Raw genomic sequence first — 18,537 nt, 5'->3', positions numbered from 1 at the left:
ATTTTCAGCTGGAGAAGCCTCATAAAACAAAGCCGGCTATAACCTTGCTAGATGTTATAGCTAAATAATACAAAAATTCTCCCCTTGCAATCCCAGTTTTATAGTTGTAAATAGTATGTTCTGCAGGATGAAGAATCCATTTCTGAGGTAATAATATATTTTCTACCACTGGGAAGGATTAAGGGGATATAAAAGTAGCAGCAGCTGCAGTAGCCTTTCTCAGGTAAGTTTCAGGTGATAAAATATTTTGATGAGGAACTGTGTGTGAGCTCCTGACGTAAAAGAATTTGACTTTAAATTTTAGCAGCTCACTTCAGCAAGGCTGCAGGCAGCTAGCTTTATTTAAATTAGGAGGAGGGAAACCAGGACACATTATCTTAGGGTTTTACGATGGGAATAAAACATCTTTTTTTAATTTGAGTGAAAGTTAATACCCCATTTTTTGACAGAGATGGAGCAGAATGGATCTTTGTAAAAGAAATATCACTTCCTCTCTAATTTCAAGCTATTGTAAACTTTCCTTTTGCAAGAGTTGAGCAGCAGCAACAATAATGAAAGCTACCTGTAACAGCGTGCGATACTAGACTCTCAAAGAAAACAGTTCTCATCAGACACGGGGCTCTAGTCCTCCTGGGCGCCCCTATTCTATTGTTGTTGTTGATGATGATTGAAATGTTGAACGCCTCCAAATCTCCCACGTGCCTATTTCGTTGGCCTGCTGGTTTAAAAAAAAAAAAAACGCTAGAGGCCATTATTCATGAGCAGTAAGAAAACAAATCACTCTTAGACCTACTCCTCTTGCAGATTCCCACACTTATTACCCAAAATCCCACAGCTTTCTATTGGTTCTACCCTTGACCAAAGTACAGCGCGGAGGCAGCATGCCATCCCCTGGGAAAATCCGATCACGTCCCTCCCGACGAGCTGCGCTGGTTATTCTAGGATCGCAGTTGCGTTAGAATAAAGTCCCTTAACTTTTCTGAAAAGACAGAGTTCGCTCCCACCGCCAGTGCCGGGGCCATCCCGATTTTGGGGGGGGGGGGGGAAGAGGAGGGAGCGCAGCACCCCGGGCGCTGACTGGGAGGGAACATTTTCTGCCTGACCTGTTCTCTTTTCGTAAGGAAAGCAGCCGAAATGAGTGCACCGAGTGCCTTCAAACCCCTTCCGCAGAGCCGCGGCGAGCCGTGCGCGCTGCCCCGAACATGCCTTTCGGAAATATGTAAACAGCCTCGTCCCGCCGCCCTCCGGGGGGCCAGCGGGGACCGGCTCCCCGCCGACCGGCACCCGCACCCCAGCCCCGCTGCCCGCCCCGGCCGGGGCCACGGCGCAGCGCCCCGAAACCGGCCCCTGCCCGCGACCCCGGCAGCGGCGCGGCGGCGGCCGCCCCGCACTCACGCCCGCCCGGCAAGGAGAGGCAATTACAATAATTTAAAGCTTCCTGTCTGCGCGCTCCGCCGGGATCCGCAGGGGCGAGCCATGCCCGGGCACCGCGGCACGGCCGCAGCGCAGCCTCCCCGCGCTGCCCGCCCGCCGCGGGCAGGAGGGGGCGGGCCGAGCCGTGCCAAACTTTGGGAGGTGTGCGAGCGCCCGGCGGGCAGCCCGGCCCGGCCTGGCTCGGCCCGCCGCCGCCTCCTCCTCCTCCTCCTCCCCCGCCGCGGCGCCCGCGCCGGGGGTCCCGGCGCCGCCCCCCTCCCCGCCGCCTGGGCGGGGGGACCCCGGGGCGCGGGAGCAGCCCCGCCGCCCGCGCCGGCAACAAACAACAAAGTTAAAACGGTTCTGTTCGCGCACCTACCCGCTCTCTTTAATGTCTCCTCCGGGCGTGGGGTGCTAAGTGAGACACTGGCTGGGGTGGGGGAGAGGTAGCGATGTGGGGAGGGACCTGGAGATGGGTATTTGGTTGATCTCTTCCTTTTTTTTTTTTCCTTCTCTCTTCTTCTTCCCCCCCCCCTTCCCCCTTCTCTCTCTCTCTGTCTCTCTCAAGGACGAGGTGAAATCCCTTTGCTGGTCATGAGGCGGCTTCAGAGACAAACAACACAATGCGAGTGCAAATAACAAAAGGCAAAAAAAAAAAAGAGAGAGAGAGAGAGAGAGAGGGAGAGAGAGAGAGAGAGAGAGAGAGACTGGGAACAATGGGGGAGGAGAAGCTCTCTGTGCGATGTCTGGCCACCTCAGACACCCTGGGAAGGAGGAGGAGGAGGAGAAGGAGGAAGGCGAGGCGGTGGCCGCGGGGAGGGGGTGCGGGGAGTCCCCCCCCCCCGGCACTTCAGGTCTCTCCCGATCTCTCTCACCCCAGAGCCGACCTCCTCCCCCCCCCGCCCCCGGCCTCCGGCCAGCCCCGCAGCGGAGCCGGACTAGCAGCGGCCCGCCCGTTACCCGCCCGGTGCGCCCTAACGGTCACCGCCGCCATCGTCCCCTTGGGGATTTGGGGCGGGGGGGGAGAGGGTGTTGCTGCCCGCCACTCCGCGGAGCAGCTCGAACAGGGGCCAGGAGGGAGGAGGACCGAGCCCTTCCCTCCTCTTGTCAACTTCTTCACAAAGCAGGAATTGTTGCTGATCCCTGGGGAATCATTACCTGAACCGAGACACCCCCCCCTCCCGCCTTCCCCTCCTCCCCCCTCAGTTCCCCATTTGCGAAGAGCAAAGCCCCGAGAGCTGCGCGTGTGTCCGCGCGCCCGCGGGAACCTCCCGTAACGCCCGCAACTGTCAGCGCGGCGCGAGCGGGCGGGCGCACGGCTCAGCCGGAGCGGCCGCGGCAGCCAGCCTCCTCGGCAGCCTTTTTATGTTGCGGGGGGGGGGGGGGACGTTTGTTTGTTTGTTTTGTTTCCCCTCTTTCCTTTCCTCAGCTTCCTTTCTTAATTTTCGGGACGCGCCCCCCCCCGCCTAATGTATTTTTTAGGAACTGCCCGTAGGGAAACGAAAGCAAAACAGAAGTTTGTGAGGGTCTTTCGCCGCTCTTCTCCAAGCGGGGTTGGGGGGGGGGGGGGTGCGCAAGCAGCGCCGAGGCGGCGGCGGTTTGGGAGAGGGGGTGGGTTGAGGGGGGGGCCGGCGCGGAAACGCGGCCGCACGCGCCTCAGAAAAACGTGGCGGTTTTAAAAATAACAGCCGCCGGCGGGCCGTCGCTGCCGCCGGCGGGCTCCGCGGGGCGCGCTGCGAGAGGTGGCGGAGCGGCGCGGAGCTGGGGCGCAGCCGCCCGGCCCTTCCCGCCACCGCCGCGCCGCTGCCTCACGGCGTTACCTCAGCGCCGGGGCCGGGGCGCGGCTGCCTCCTCTCGCCGCCGCTGACTTAAAACAGCTGCGGTCTCCCAGGAGCCTAAAATACGCGCCCCGGATGCGGGGGAGAACCTCCTCCTGTCACCTCTTCCCCCAAACTACAGCAAGGGGTAAGGGGGGGGGGCTGCGACCCTGCTTCCGCAGCTGGCCTCTCCCCTGCCCCTCGGCGTTACTTCTTCTTTACTTCTGTCATTTTCCCCCCTCAGGCGCTCGCCATCGAGCGCGGCCGTGGCACCGGGGCGGGAGCCCGCGGGTGTCGGCCCGTGTGCGGGGCGGGGGGCGCCCCTCGGCCGGCGTTTGTTCTCTCTGCGCTCACAATAAACGGCGCTTTTGCCAGCAAAATACGGGTCGTGGTAGCGGGGCCGCCGTGCTCCGGCGTGGAGGCTGAGGCGGGAAAAGTGGTGCCTCTGGCAGCCGCAACTCGGAGGGGAAAGCGGGAGCGGGAAACGGGCTCTGATTAAATAAAGTCGCATCGGGCGCTTTGCGAATAAGGCGTCTCTCCCTTGTTTACTTACGGGGTCTTTCATTTTTTAATTGACTGCTTGGCACACGTGCTTTTTATAAAGTGGTGAGGCAGGCTAGACGGGATTGCAGCCTGATTGGTAAGCGGAGAGTGGGAAACGCAGAACGACGTACCCCGAGCCAAACTGTTCAAAGAAGAACAAGTTCGGTTATTATTCATCTCCACGAGGGAAGCCTTATCTTCTACAAATATTTGATGCTGGGACAAGTCCAATAATTAACAGAACAATCAAACAATTTCACTGCCTTCTCCGGGATTTAAAAAGTCATCATCTGGAATTCATGAGCATTACACCCTTTTCTTCTGCTTGGATGCATTACTGCGTGTGATCTTTCCAGTGTGTGTGTGAGTGTGTGTGTCCCTAAATGATTTTACTCTTTGATGCCAAAAGATGCAGCCCATTAAGAGCACTGATAACAGTCACAACTGCTGATTCGGTGAGACCTCAAACCTCTCTGTCAGAGTGGGGAGAGAGGGTCGTAAAAAAGACTGGAAAAGGAAAAAGATGTTTTTGCTTCCTCCCCACCTATATGGTAGAAATTTCCCCCAGGAGGGTGGTGGGGCGGGAAGGGAGCTGTGCAGGTCTAACTCAGTGCGGCTGCCTCGTGCCGCGCTAGCCAGCGCCGCCGAGATGGGAGCCCGGCGAGTGTCAGCCCTTCCCCGCTCAGTCCTGTAACTCCTGCTACAGGAGAGGTGTCAGGGTAAGGAACGGGATGCCTTCATCCTACCACAGCTTTTCTCACCTTTTTCAGGCCTGCGGTGCCCGGGAGCCAGCCCTGCTTTCAGGACCGGCTTGCCACCTGGCCGCAGCAACCCAGGCAGGCCTGACTAGTAATGGCCCGCGACCCACTTGCATCCCGTCCTGATCTCTCATAGAAATCCCCAAACTTGCCTCGTCTTGGTCAAATTCAGATATCTGAAAAGTGTACCTGTGTGTTGAATGGCCAGGTCTCCCACTACGCTGCTAGGCTTTGGACCCATTCAGTTCTGCGTGAGTTCTCCTGCTGGTCATCAAAGTCACGAGTCTTCAGTTCCCACCCTCTTAGCCAGCTGCAAACCCCACTTCTGAGGGCTGGCAACCCTAGACAGTGGCACAAATAATGAAATTGTTGGGTGTGCAGCCCCTTTTCATCTCAGGTAATCCCAAGCCTAGGGAGCTACCACCAGACTTTTGGGCTAGGCAGATAGAAGCATATCTGTCCTCCCCACATGCCCCAGAGCTCTTTTCTCTTGATACAAATCCCACCTATTTTTTCCACATATGCTGCTCTCCCCCGCCTCTTCCTCCTAGCTTGATGGCAACTTTCCTTACAGTCTTGCCGAAGTTCCTTGCACTTCAGAACAAGAAAGGAATTAAGGTGGTGGCGTCCAAAACGAGTCTGGAGCGAAGAGAAAAAGCCAAACGTGGATGCATTTTATTTAAGATCAAGAGTGCAATGGTGTGAGATTGTATTATGCTCTCCACAGGAGCTGTATTTTTCTACTTCTGCAATAGGATGAAGGTGTTCAGTAGGACAGGGAATTACAAAAAAAGCCCCACTGGCCTCGTACCAACTGCATTTGATTCTTTCTTAAATAATGAGGCCATTTCATCCCTTAAGGATCCTAACATCTTATTTCCAAACACTTGTAAAAGCAGTAATTTTAAATGCTAACAATCATTTTTATTATTTATTGCTGAGGATTCATTCTGTGTTTTTTTTTTTCTCATTTATTTAAAGGATGGATGTTGCCATTTCTACATTGGCTCATGGCAAAATTTTAAGTCAAACAAATGCTTTTTAACACAACCTAAAGACATATCCTTATTTAGCTCTACATATTTGAGAACACAGGATGTTGAATGTTAGTACACATGGGTTGGACACAGCTGGGAGCAAGGCTTCAAGCAACTTTTCCTCCCTGAATAGCCAAAGACAGCGCAAAAGAAAATTTTCAGTGTGACTTATCCAATGAAAAGTAGACTATTGTACAAAAAGAAAGATAGCTTTTTTTTATTATTTTAATTTAAAATTTGCAAAGCTCTGGCTAACTTTCAGTTTCCCAGCCCTGGGGAGGCTTGGCTTGAGTTCTAGCCGAGTTCACGGAATGCCACTGGTATCACTCACCTTTACAAAGAGCAGTGTGCCTCTATTAATCAGTTTGTATGTATGTATTTAGTAAAGGTGGTTTACATGCAGGTCCACTTTCACTATTACATTTCTAGTATTGGCTCCACAAGGAAAAACATATGGGTAGATCCTTCTGCTTCTGCTTGTGCAGAGCTGCCCTGTCTTCAGCCATCCCTGACTTTATGCCTACACTACCATTCTCCATTAGCTACCACGTTTGCCTTCCAGCCTCAACCTCCCAGAAAATTCAGAGGACCCCAATTTTCTAGTGTTTTGAGTCTGGTGCACTCGTTTTCACAAGAACAGGTGTAAAATGCTACTTTCTCATATGGAAATGGTTTATTCCCACGTTTCAGGGGTATAAATGACTGCACTGAAGAATAAGGTCCAAGTCCTATAAAATAACATTATCTTTGCGCCAACGTAATCCAATTGTCAAGGTACTGTGATAACCTTAAAGCCATATCAAAATGAAGAAACTACTTAGGAACTTAAAAACATCTGCTCTCGTATCAGAGTGTATCAGCCCTAGAACACCCTTATATAGTCTTAATCAGTCCAGATATGACTCCTGTCTTTTACACTCAGAATGGCTTAATCTGCTTTTCCATGCTAAAATCAGGGTGCACAGATTCTGTGAGGAGGAAAAGCCTCTGTTATTTAAATTGCAGCAACCTGCTTCCATGCTTCCTATCTGCTTTCACCTAGAGACAGCAGAAAATCTCAGCTATGATATTTCAAAAAGACATCCACGTAACTTTTCATGGAACATGAAGTACACTGTTTTGTCTCTGGATAGGGTTGTCTATCCAGTTTCTTGTTAGCAGTTCCTCAAACTAAATGATAGAAATGTGTTACAGCAGAATGACTAAGAATCTTAAATGTAGTTTAGATACCGCGTATAGGTCTTATTAAGTAAAGGAGGAATGTGTTTATTTTTAGTAGAAGGTGGGTACAAAATCTGCAAGAAATGGAAAATGTTGATTAAATTAAATGTCGACTGGTCTTCTGTAAACTATTGCAGACATACAAAAGAAAGAAAGAAGATGAAGCCAGTTGCAAAAGTGAGGATACCTGCTTTTAGTTGTCCATGCTGAGCAAAAATTAAATTTTACAAGAATCTGTACAAAGTTTTAAGCTTTAATATTGCATTAAAGGCCTAAGCAACGCTCATCTATTGTACTACCATTAGTAACTCTTAGATTTCAATGAGATTACTCACATATATAAAATTAAGCATGATCTATCAGGACACACAGATGAATAAAGACAGTCACAAGGATGGATTTAAGAAGCAGGCTGGAACTTCATTAACACAATATTTTCACATGTCAGGCAGTTAAGTGGGCCCAGTGCAGGGATTACAAAGCTACAATTTAGGGCAGATCCTCCCTAATCTACCTCTAAAACCAGCTTACGTCTGAAGACTGCCTCTCAACCCCCCTCCGAAGAAGAAAGGAGGAGGTCCTAAACCCCAAAGCACTTCATTTAGGTTTGCTTCTTTGCTAGTTAGGAAAGTTCCAGATTTCTTTTAAATTTCAGCCTTATTCCATGTTGAACATTATCTAAAATTTTCAATAAATTCCGACAGATGAATTAATACATACATTCCAATCTATTCTGTTTCCAAATCCAAATTTTCAGCCTACCTGAGCCTCCATGATGCTGGAAAGACCGTGAAAACATCACTTGCCTTCCCCAGCTATACTCTAATAAGAAAAACATACCTTTCTTGATCCCCAAATAAGTGACAGCATCCTAAGACCATAGTTTATATGCCATGACACAGAGGGCAAGGAAATGCTGTGGCCTAGGGCGCAGAGACCCCCAAGCCCCAGCTTCACTCATGCTTACCAAAATCAGAAAACTAGTGCAGGATCCCTGCTGGTGTTCTCGCTCATATACCCTGGCTGTCCCCTTTCTCTCTTGGCTTTTTACCTCACCACCAATTCAGTTAATGACGTTCTCTCTGAAGCTGCTGCTGGGGGTGGAGGAAGCACTTGGAGGAGGAGGAGAAGCCACGCGGGTTTGCTTACTCACATAAGGAGACCCGGGAATGCCGCTTGCATGGCTCAGATGGGTGTCACTTAGGACTAATCAGTCAGGGCAGACCATTAGGACCGTGCAAAGGCGGTATTTCCAGCCCCCCAAGTAATCCAGTGCTCTCAGCTCGGCACAGTGCTGGGCACAGCGTGCATGTTCAGTTCGAGGGAGGACTGCAACATAAAGTTTTCAAAGTGATTAGCAGCTTTGGGTGCCCTAAGAGACAAGAAATTGGGGTTCCTCAAATGGCACCAAGTTTTCTGAGAACAGACATGCTTCATTTTTTAAACCTAGCCCCATTTTCTAAAACTGGTGATCAACTGAGAAATCAGAATCACTTTTGACTTCTGAAAATAGAGACCAGTTCCTGTGAGTAAGCTGTAGCAGGACTGAGCACTGAGTGTCTTATCAGTAACACGGGAACAGGGATTTGTGTATGTTGTTTTATTAAGATTAGTATCTCCACAGTGCTCCTAAAAAGAAAACAAAAGAAAAAAATTCTGTAAAAGGACTGAAAAGGTGACTCAATTTCCCTTTATTGCTGAAAGTCTTGATTTTGGATATAATCAGCCCTTGTGCTACAAGATTCAATATATTTTCTTATAAAGGTGCAGTAATTAATGTTAAAATAAATCTGCAAAGAAATTGGTATGACTCTTCTTAAAATTTAAGACAGCTGCAGTAGGTTTACCATTCAGCAATAAATAGTACCTTCAAGAAAAGCAAACAAACAAAACAAAAACAAACACAAATTAAGTAAAGTAGCGAAATCCCGAATGAGAGATACCGTTGCTTACAAGAAAGTCTGTTCTGTTAACTTGTGATCTCTGATATACAATTTTTGGAAGAGCATTTTTCATGTAAAACTGCTTTGTTGCTTTCCCATCTTTCATAGGATAACACAGTTTCTAATGCCACTAAATTACTATCATAAAGACAAAGAGGAGAGTAGGTTTAAATGCAATGAGATGTGTCGTTTGTATTTGTAACAGGGCAATCATTGGTTTAAAATTGGCAATGGAGCTCCTTTTCTGAAATGATTGCTAGGTTAGGAAAAGAACACTTTAAACCAACTAGCAACATCTAAATTTCTGAAGAAAGGCTTAGATTTAGCACCTATCATAATGTGTGTTTTGACTGTTAGACTTGCACATTCCTAGATGTGTGCATGTTCTGTTGTACTGAGAGTTTCCTATAGTAATGCCCATAAGGTTACTGTCCAGAAGAATCAGGCTAGTACATATATATATATATATATATATATATATATATATATATTTTACCTGTAAAGAAAACAAAAAGTCTCAAAATGGCATACAAATAAAGTTATCTTAGGAACTTACAGCCTGTTTTACCTCTTACGTGATTACAGGTGTGCAGTGAAGGATAAGCAGTGCAAAATATTTTATATTCTGGTTTTACAGTGCGTGGGCATTCAGGCTGTTCACAACAAATGACTGCACAAGGTGAGAGGCACTGGAGAATCAGGCCCCAAAGATTTTCTATACTGGATCAGACCACTGGTGCATTAAGTGTGTCACCTCACAGCTGGATGCTCCAAAATGAACCTAGCTATCTGTGTGGTACGGTGGGAACTACTCTGGTAGTCAGGTTGCATCCAGGAGAGAAGACTGTGTTTTATCTTTTTATTTTTTCCCCTCAGTGCATCTAATCAGAACTGTCCTCATTTGTGGCCAAATTATTCAGACTTCCTTAACATTTAAACAAGAGTATCTGGCTGGTTGTGAAACAGGATGTAACACTTGGCATTAGGAATTATAAATAATAGCATGAGAAAAAAAAAACCCAAACATCACTTTCTTACTATTTTAATACACTTTGGTAGTATGAGAAAATAGTCTACGATATAAGAAACATGTAATAAGTATGCTGTAATTTACATTATGGTATTTTACACTGCAGAGCTGTTTTATGAAACTTTACAGCTGTATATAATGATCTATTTAAGTCAGAAGTATAACTTAATATTACATAAACAATAATTTTACACCATAAGCAAATATCATCTTGCTAAAGAAAGTGCCAGATATCAGGAATACTAGTTAGTAAAAATATATAAATATATAAGGTTGTCTACATCTTTTAGAGATTTCACATATTGAACTTCAATGAGAGTCAAATTACAGCTAATCAAGGCGAAGACACAGCTATTCCTAAAACATATCAGCATGCCTTCTTTGATGATTTTAAAATCAAAAAACATCCAAACCCTTCTTTCTCTGCAGAAGAGAAAAACTTCTAGTGCACTTGTTAAATACATAGATCCTAGCTGGTACCTAACTAGTGTAACTATTCGAAAGGACTATATACCTGCTTGTCTAACTGAAAATCAGTGGCACTTATACATGTCCCCAAACCGTACCTCTGGAGCTCAGCTTAGGCCAGCAAAACAAACCCAAAGAAAATTTACATGCATACAATCACAAAAAACTCTTCTGCCACTGGCTGTGTACATTTTTCTTAAAGTTTCATTTCAACAATATTTTTAAACATGTGCCGTATGAATGGTGATCCTGCTTCCCCAAGTCACACCACAAAATACAAGAGCTTTCAAGGAGAGCAGTGTCCCACCATCCGTTTGCTCTTAGCCATTCTGGCACTTAAGACCTGATTGCAAATCTTTTGCTAAAAACATGAAGGCCATTGAGGAAAGTCTTTTCTATCCTTTTTTTAATTCCCACAGAACTACTGCTCTCTGGACAAAATGAAATAGAGGCCAATAAACCAGCGGACTACTTCCAGAGATGTCTACCTGAAGGACTGTTATTGATAAATTGCAAATTTCACAGACTCGCAAAAGTAACGGATATAGCTTTCACTAGTAACGGATGTAGCTTTTTGGTTTGGTTTTGTTTAAATGGGCCTTTTTTCTCTTTTGCCCACGTAACCAAAACACCTGACTGTATGTTATCTTCTGCCATAGGCGAGGGGCTGCGAGCTGCAGTGTGGCTGAGAACAGGCGACTGTCACAGCAGTGGCTGGACTAAAAGGGAAGCCGCTGGGCAGCGCTTCTGCACAGGGAAACAGAGGGTCTGCAAACTCGCGGAGGGCAATCTCGGGTCCCTGTGCAGGAGAGTCAAAGAAGGAAAGGCAGCAGGCCATAAGGATGAAACAAAGGATAGAACCACAAATACAGTGGCTTTCTAGAAATTGCAGCAATGGATATATTAGGCATATCAAAACAGTCAGACGGACAAAACTGTTGCCAGACTGACCTGGGGGGGGGCTCTGAATTAATTCTTTTTTTGTCTTTTAACTGCCTTTGGAACGAACTGAAAGGTTAGAGCATTCTGGGAGAAACAGAGGCCTCCAGTATGGACTTTTGTTCAGTATAAATTCTGCAATAACACTCCGTTGTATTCGTCCTGCAAGCCAGAAGCAGGGCTGATATTTGCAAACTCAAAGCTAGGATTAGAAGCCAGGCTTGCAAGGAAAAATCCAAGAGTTCATAGCAAAGACTCTCTAACTATAATACTGCTGAAGTCCTCACCAAGACACAAGCTGTTAACATCTGGAATATTCTCTTTCATAGATTCACAGTGACATTTTAATAGCAAAGGGCTTCATGCAGTTAAATTTCTTTTTTGGGGCAAGGCGGTTTTCAAAGACAAAGGTGAATGTGAGATAACTAGCAGCCAGGAAGAAGCAGGGAGAGAATTTTAATGGGAAAAAAAAGGCTCAACAAAATGCACGGGACAAGAAGAAAAGCTACCAAGGGTAGACTCACAGGAGTAAGTGATACTGAGCAGTATCAGCCATAAAGTAGCAAGCTTTCACACTACTAATGGTAGTTAAGCTGCTCACCGCCTTCTGGGACTTTGAAAAGCTCACTGCTTTAAGGATAATTATATAATTGGTATTTAGTTTATAGCCAGTTATGGTGTTTTACTCAGGAACAGTTAGCATCTCTTGGAGCATTTGGGAGCAGGGAAAAAATCTTTTCCTATTGCCGCTGCCTTTGTTCACAGCTGCGATCTATTTAGTTGCTGAATAGTTGGGAGGACATTGAAAACTATTCACCCTTCCTACTCTCATGTTACCTTCCTCTCCAACCTGTTTACACTCCTCACCTGCTGGTTTCCTAAAAAGCAGTTTACTGATAAGTGGCAGGATTACCATTTCGGTGGTGACACAGCTCATCAGAGAAGAATGCACGTAGATGAACATTTTTTTTAGAGAGAGAGGAAGGATGTTTTTCAGATGCATTCATTTAAGAGGGGGTAAGCACGATGTCTTTGAAGCCCTGCTTGTTACTGTAATTCACAGGCTCATGTCCTCACCCCTCTTGGCCTAATCAATTCTCTGATGATCAGGTCTCAGCCGGTGCTTGTGTACGCGTGCGTGCGGGTGTATCAGGCACCAAGCGTGCCGCACAGCACTCAAGTTCACCCTGGTCTGGGAAGCATGTGAGCATCCTATGACTGAAAATATGCTCCCTTGCATAATCCGGAGATTAGCAGGTTTCTAGTAAAGGATGTTGGACAGAAATGGGAGAGAGAAAATGCTTAAGGTGAGCACAGAATAAAACCCAGTGTAGAAAGCTAACAGACAGGATTCGTGCCCAATTCCAGCTGCATCCTCTACCACCGATTCCTATGTGACGTTGAGTAAGGCATGTCAGCTCCTCTGCCTTCAAAATGCCTGCTCTGAAAAATGAGAACGGAAGTAGGTGAAGCTATTTTAAAGATCCTTGGCTGGTTAGAAGACACATTGTATGAGGTCCAATTGATTATAATCAATTTATGACAGATAGGGGAGGGAAAGGTGGCAGATCAAAAAATAGCTCCTTTCAAACTGTAGTACTCATGAAAATGTCACCGGTGGAAAATGAATATCATCTTGGCAGCTGTGTTCAATGGAATCTGTGTTTGCAGAGGGGAAACAGCTAAAAGGCCTTAGCTGGGCCTTCCTCAGATATGCCATTGGCATATTTTAATCCTAGAAGAGAAGGGTTCTCTAGAGGTGCCCCTATGGGAAGCTGTTACGGGTATTTTTAACCACTGTGTTTCCACAGCTAGGGCTGGCCATGTTGATGCTACCTGGCAGAGTGACAGCTGGAGTTGCCGTGTGCATTTGCATCTTGTAACTCACTCCACATGCTTTGTGTACCTGGGAGGCTTCTCGACCGGATGGACGGTACCTTCCAGTGACACAGTACATAGATAAATTGTACCCACTCTAACCTCAATCCATAATCCAAACTGTTGTATGCCAGACTGGAGTCCAAAGTTTAGCTATTTGGATATTTTTTTTAAATGAAAGGTTTATGAGTTTTACGTTTACAAAGGCAAGTAAGTACACGTAGTCATGTGATGTTTTGCTTTACCGTTAACATACTGTTCTTGACAAAACCAACTGAAATGTCTACATACAAACAGCTAAGAGGCTTTAACGAGCAGGTACTGGTAAAATCATTTTCCACTGTATGTTTCCTTGTGTGTATAGACACTGAATATATCCATTCCTACAATGAAGCCTACTGTGAGACCTGTCCACGACAGCCTCCATTAGTTCCAAAAGAGCAAGCAAACTCTTACAGAGTTTGAACTGAGTATTTGAACTGAACTGCAAACGTGGGTACGGTTGTAGGGCTAGCAGAGTTCTTGGGGTATTAGCTGTTAGTTTTGTTTCTGAAGGCAAGCTGATTCACTACAAGAGGGTCTTCTGCTTACCATAGAGCTAAAACCAGCTCTGCTCAGTGCATCCCTCTTGTCTATGACTCTGGTTGGTTTACTGATCTCTAAGCAGACAAATGTTTCCTTCATTTCTGATTAACCATAATTATTTTGGGGGTGGGGGGAAAGGCAATAAAGCAACCAACGAGGAACCTTGACTAGAAGACCCAAAAGTGCTTTGCAGGAGGACTGAGCCTCCCTCCCACCCACTGCAGGCTCCCTCAGGCGCTGCTCGTCCCCACAGAGTGGCAGCTGCCTGGCATCGGCGCAGGTAGCTGGGTACCTGCGTGGCACTCACAGCCGCTGCGTTAGCTCCCTGCAACCTCCCCTGGGTATCTGACAACACACCAAGAAAGGGTTCGAGTCCTTAGCAAAGACTGTTTTTCCGTGATGTTTTGAATCCTTTCTTCAAGCTTTTGTTAGGTGCTCTTGGAAGACCTCCAGGCAGCCCAGAAGACAAAACAATGCCATACTTCAAAAAACACAGTTCATTTGTGTGTCAATAAGGGTTTGTGCACATACTCGCTCCATGAAGGTACGAGGCTGTTTCATTCGAGCAATATTGCTTTCCTGCCATCTCTGCCTTGCTTCTTTACACAAAGATTAACGGAGAAGATCATCTACAGAGGTTATGTAAAACACGCTGTCCCTGACTTCATTAGTAGCTTTAGTTAAGCAAGGAAGAGAGTCAAAAGGTCAAGAAAGAACTTTTTTATGTGTACGTCCTGGAGGCTCCAGTCCACATGTTTTATATCTGGATAAAAAGCACTATATGGTGACAGACAAAAGTAATGAAACGTACCAGGTTGTTTAATCCGTGGTTTTTAATGTGTATAATTCTGGTTTCTTTTCAAGCTGAAGTGTTTATGGCTTGCAGTCCACGTTATCACAACAACTGTCTGGGTCCCAGCAATCTCCTTCCTGGAGCAAGTTACTTGTTGCAGAAGTAAATTAGTCCATATTATTTTCTGAAAAGATTATTGACGACTTTCTCGTAGCGTTCAGGTTGCCAGTCTGCACTGGATGGCAGATAAGAGGTGGCAAAGCAATTAACACCTCAGAAATACAACAGATTAGAAGTGAATATTTCTGTCTCATTTTGAACCCGTTCAGACACAATGGATCTGTAAATTCAGCTCAGACTTGAAAGTTGTTGGGGGTGAATTATGAAGAAATTATATACAAAAATCGTATACAGAAAAGACAGAGAAAGCATTGCAATGAAAAATAAAATGCACTACAGAGCAGAAATCTGGGAGAGTGCAGAACTGAAAAGATCAGATGGAGACTAAATAGAGATGGAAAGCTTTTTATAAAAAAAAGCGGGACATATTCCACTTTGGCTCAAACAGCTGGAAGTCCTGTTCCTGTACATAACACAAGGTTTATTTTTCCTAGAAAATGAGCTACTATAAATTAAATCTCATAGTATAAAGGAGAGGCTTTACGTTACCCAGAAAAAAAAGAGTCGCAAGCCATGCGAATTAGTGTCACCCAGTAAGTAATTCACAAAGGATTTGATTCTGCTAAAAGTCATCTGTGTAGTATTACTGCTGCGCAAAGTCCCAAGGAAATGGTGAGAGCCCATATGCATGCAGATCACCCCACAGCAGCAAGGTGTGGGAGGGTGACAAAACAAGACTGCCTATAGTCCACCCCAAAAGCCTATAAAACTCAAATTCCAAGTGTCCACATATCCACAAACAGCAGCTGTATAGCACCTATCCTCATAATTCAGTAAATAAGTGGAAGTAGCTCAGCTAATGAATAAATCACAGTTTGTATAGCGATTTTTGCCTGCTCTCTGTGCTAGGTTCCCATCAGCATAACTCCACTGGCTGGAGCGCAGTTACTTCTAATTTACAACCATACAAGAGGAAAGGCAGCTAGGACACACACATGTATACACATGCGTGCATCAATATATTATAGGTAATTTCTCAAAGTAAATATACAGTGATTAATTTAATAAAAGAAATAATTGCAAACAGCATACTGGGTCACGGGTGACAAGTCTAATCATTTACTGAGACTAATATATGCAGAAATAAACAAGATGTAACCAATACGTGGGAAGTTAGCTGTGATTCAGGCAAGTGTTTGGATTTCTGTTTGTGGACAGCAGGTTGCAAATTTAAGCGCTTAACAGATCCTTCTCTAATTTCCTTGTAATTAATGATTTTTGTAATCGTTATTAAGGCCTCAAGCCTTAGTTCTGTCAGCTCAGTATTATATTTATGAGTGGACTGTATCAGTTAAAAATATCGGTGGACCAGAGGCAGCTCCATCTTATTGAGAACACGTAACCCCCTCTAGTGGAAAAAGTGTACAACTGTGACCCAAAAGAATTGCTCCCGGTAAGACTCCAGCATCCCCACCACCTAAGTGACTGATAAGCCAAAATTTCCTTGATCGCGCATCGCTTCAAATGCCTTGCATTGGAAAAGGTGCAGTGCCGCTGATATTTTACTGCAGGATGCAGGAAAGTACTTGTAATAGGGCACAGTGAAATGAAGGAAATAAGGTTTGGGCCAAGCATCCTGTTTCACTCTCACAAGAACACAATTAAGCTGAGCCACCCTAAGAAGTTTCCTTTAAATAAACAGCCACTTCAGTTACAAAGTCCTCTGGAAAGTGGGCTCTGAAACAATGTAATTAAAAGGGGGGGGGGGGGAGGGAAGGCAACAGGTACAGACTCAGCCTCCCTGTATTCCTTATGGTACAAGTTTTAATCGGATGCCCTCCCGTTCCAGGAATGTGCTTTTTTATTTGTTTTTTTGGATGGTCTTATTACCTTATTTTCCCTCCACAAATGGGAGCAAAGTGAAACACGCTGTTGCTGTATAGCGCTGTAATCTCATGGTGTGAATACAGAATTGTAAGCCGCATGTTCCTGAGCTAACCAGGACTTCCTTCCTTATTCAAGCCATTGGCTTTCTCCCATCGCAGTTTCCCCAGTCTTCAAAATAGTGAAATTACTAACCCTATGAGTTCCTCAAAGTTGAAGTGCATGCTCAATAGCAATGGAAATTTATTAAGTAAGTATGCACAGCACTGACCCCCCACGTTCCCAGTGCCATCAAATTGGCACGCAGATGGAAACTGGCCTGGGTACACTAGGCAACAGCATCTTATTTGTGTGTGCCAGGTGTCCTGGTCAGGAATTCATATATTGCAAAGACAGCTACCCTTTCAGTATTTTGTCACCTCCATATCTAGATGAAAGCAGGTAATATTATGCACTACACAAAAGTTTCTGAACATCTAGAATAGGTCAATTGTATTTGGGTGAGGGCCCAGAAAGTGGATTGTTTTTTCATTAGGCTAAACTGATAATTGTCAAAGAAAAGCTTTAACTTGCTTGCTACAAGATTACATTAATTATGTAGTGCCTATGCACAACTCTAATTAAGGTTAGCTTTACATGGGAGATGCATGGTCTGTCACGCGAGGTTTCTTTCAGAAGGAGAAAACGGAAGCCACCTCACAGCAGAGTTCCTCACATCTCCAGAAAGCACCTGAACCTCCTTCTATTGCTTCTGCAGAGTAGTGAGGGCTTACTGAAGCCACTGGGATCCACTGGGATGATGAATACATATTGCAAATGCAAATGGAAATATGCCAAGTTAATGCCAATGGCTTGGAGCTGGAAAGGTAGTTAGGTGGGAGGAGCAGGATGGCCTATCCCCGTCCTTTGCTGAGAGGCCAAGGAGAAGCAGAAAGCAATTCCCCTTTCTGTGAAGCTACCTCACACATGTTGTTCTCTTTTGTTCTCATGGAAGCTGAGGGTAGCATTTTCCTTTACAGTTTTTTAAAAATTGTCTTCCCATCTTGGAAGACAAATATCAAAATTCAAGACGGTAGTTGTGTATATGTAATTCTATATTCTTCATTCAGTGTATAATCTCAAAACTCTTTCCTGATTTACAAAGTTTTCAAATACTATTTGCACTATCTTGTAATACATTAGTATGCGTTACACACGTACTATTTTCATTTAAACATTCAGGTTTACAGGTAATTTTTCACTATTCAGAAAACATGCTAAAAGTAGAAGTGTAAAACAGTAGTAAGATGCTAGAAAGTATCATGATAGATTCTAGAAAAGCTTCTCAGAATCAACCCATCTGGCCAGGAAATACCCATGCTTGTAACGAATATTTGGTTAACTTTTTTAAAAGGGGGTTTTAAGAAGCTTCATTTTAATGTTTTAATGTCACAGCAGATTACAGTGCCTTACAGTAATCAATCATTAAAACTGATTAATTTCGAGGATGCACTAAAACGGTGTGCTATTACACAAAAAAAAAAAAAAAAGAAAGAAAGAAAGAAAAGGGGGATTTTACCTGCTCACTATTTGCATAATGATTGAGGACTCCCCTCAGTTGAGTGTTTGCTAATCGCAAGACAAAAAATGAGTACTCACTTTCAACATGCAGCTACTTAAGTCCTAGTGGAAACCCATGGCTGAGACTTCTCTTTGCATATTTGCATACAGCTGAAGCTGTACCTTGTAACATCAAAGTGCTACTGCTGAGATCTTCAAAGCAGCCTATGAAATATAGTGGGCTTTTCACTCTCTTTACACTATTTTAAGAACTTAAAAGTATAGGTGCAAACAAAGATACAAATATAAAGTCTAGCTAGAAGTTACAGAACCAATATAAAATAATCTACCTAGCAATCATAAATCAAATGCTTGTTATCTAGTGTTTAAATGTTGAGCAAAACTTTAAAACAGTAAGCACAAAAACTCATTCTGTACTAGTGTCATTGGCTGCCTGCATTAAAATAAAACAAATCATGTAGGAAATGATCCCTTGATCCTAATATCAGTTCCCTGCTAAGTGCTCTGTGACGAATCAAAACAGCAAGGTGGTGCCTGCTCCCCTCTTT

The 18,537-nt window shown here is 45.0% G+C and overlaps 1 protein-coding gene across 26 annotated transcripts in view; it reads right to left on the bottom strand.

The window, feature by feature from the left end:
• Window positions 1-18,537, bottom strand: part of SOX5 (SRY-box transcription factor 5) — a 724,053-nt gene that overhangs the window by 652,164 nt on the left and 53,352 nt on the right. For 7 of the 26 annotated variants that reach the window (XM_068949481.1, XM_068949562.1, XM_068949319.1 and 4 more), the window contains exons 1-2: window positions 1,793-2,172; window positions 563-718 (exon numbers count right to left, since the gene is read on the bottom strand). The exons of 2 other annotated variants lie outside the window; for them this stretch is intronic. The gene's annotated coding sequence lies outside the window, so the exon portion shown is untranslated. Of the gene's footprint in view, window positions 1-562; window positions 719-1,422; window positions 1,637-1,792; window positions 2,173-4,720; window positions 4,873-18,537 lie in introns of those variants that run through there. 17 more of the 26 variants (XM_068949447.1, XM_068949391.1, XM_068949458.1 and 14 more) reach the window with 8 other exon arrangements.

Source organism: Struthio camelus, chromosome 1 (assembly GCF_040807025.1).
Source record: "Struthio camelus isolate bStrCam1 chromosome 1, bStrCam1.hap1, whole genome shotgun sequence".
Classification (NCBI taxonomy): domain Eukaryota; kingdom Metazoa; phylum Chordata; class Aves; order Struthioniformes; family Struthionidae; genus Struthio; species Struthio camelus.
This window is presented reverse-complemented; position numbering and strand designations above follow the sequence as displayed.